This window comes from Enhydra lutris, unplaced genomic scaffold (assembly GCF_002288905.1).
Source record: "Enhydra lutris kenyoni isolate GAN:26980312 unplaced genomic scaffold, ASM228890v2 scaffoldscaffold51, whole genome shotgun sequence".
Taxonomy (NCBI): Eukaryota; Metazoa; Chordata; class Mammalia; order Carnivora; family Mustelidae; genus Enhydra; species Enhydra lutris.
The window spans coordinates 1,252,986-1,254,159 of record NW_019154135.1 but is presented as its reverse complement, the minus strand read 5'-3'; positions in this window follow the sequence as shown (position 1 = coordinate 1,254,159).

Genomic DNA, 1,174 nt, shown 5'->3' with positions numbered 1-1,174 from the left:
CTATGCCTCTCTATCTTGGACTGGAACACAAACCTTCGTCTTTAGTTTGAAGGTGGGTGAGAATCCCAACTTGGACTTGGTTCAAGGCTCTTATTTGGGTTTACCACAAAAGCAGTTCATAAGCAGGGCTAAGGATATAAATGAGATAAGGATGCAGGTAGGGTAAATTCAGCTGCCCACTTTCTGTTGTCTTTCACACACATTTTCCTGGCCTCAGCAGCTCTAGCAACTGAGATAGCCAAAAAGCAGGGTATTGTGGACTCTTTCTCCCATTGAAACAAAAATGGTCTAGGGATTTCAGCAACTAAAAATTATTTAAGGTGAAAATTCTGTTTGTAAGGAAGCCATGCCACTCGGGCCTCGTGTATGGGTTCTGGGCCTTAAAACTCTGGCTGTGCCTGCTTTGGGACAGTCTTGCTTTACCTTCTGTTCTAGAACCAGCAGGAGTGAGGAAAAGCAACTGTGCTTGCCACGTGTTTTTTGTCCTGACTCATGCTATAGGCCATGAAAAGGCCCTAGATGACCGTAAAGGTAAAACAGAGGCGCTGTTCATTAGACACAGGTGTAATAGGTGTACCATTAACATTCTTCTGCATCCATAAACTTCTTTAAAAGGCAAAGCAAGTTTAAAAGATGTTTTTGACCAAATTGCTTCATCAGCTTGGCTAATTCTTTTTGATTTACTTCTCTATGAACATCTGCACAAAAACACCATATTATCAGTGGTGGCAAGGAGTATTACCTTCGGAGAATCTTAGCAGGGTGAGCCCAAATAAAATCTCAAGATTTACTGCACTGGTGAAATTTCCATTCAGGGTGTGACTTTTTCGAGATGCATCATTAGAGATGGAGATTTCATATCTGATATGCAGGGCAGAACAACACTTTAGGATTTTAGAGTCTGTGCATAATATCCATATATATATATATATATATATAGAGAGAGAGAGAGAGAGAGAGAGAGAGATTAGTAAATATCTGAATTAGTGTTTATACCTAGAGAGATATAAACACTTAAAAAAAAAGATTTATTGGGGCGCCTGGGTGGCTCAGTGGGTTAAAGCCTCTGCCTTTGGCTCGGGTCATGATCTCAGGGTCCTGGGATCGAGCCCTGCATCGGGCTCTCCGCTCCGTGGGGAGCCTGCTTCCTCCTCTCTCTCTGCCTGCCTCTCTG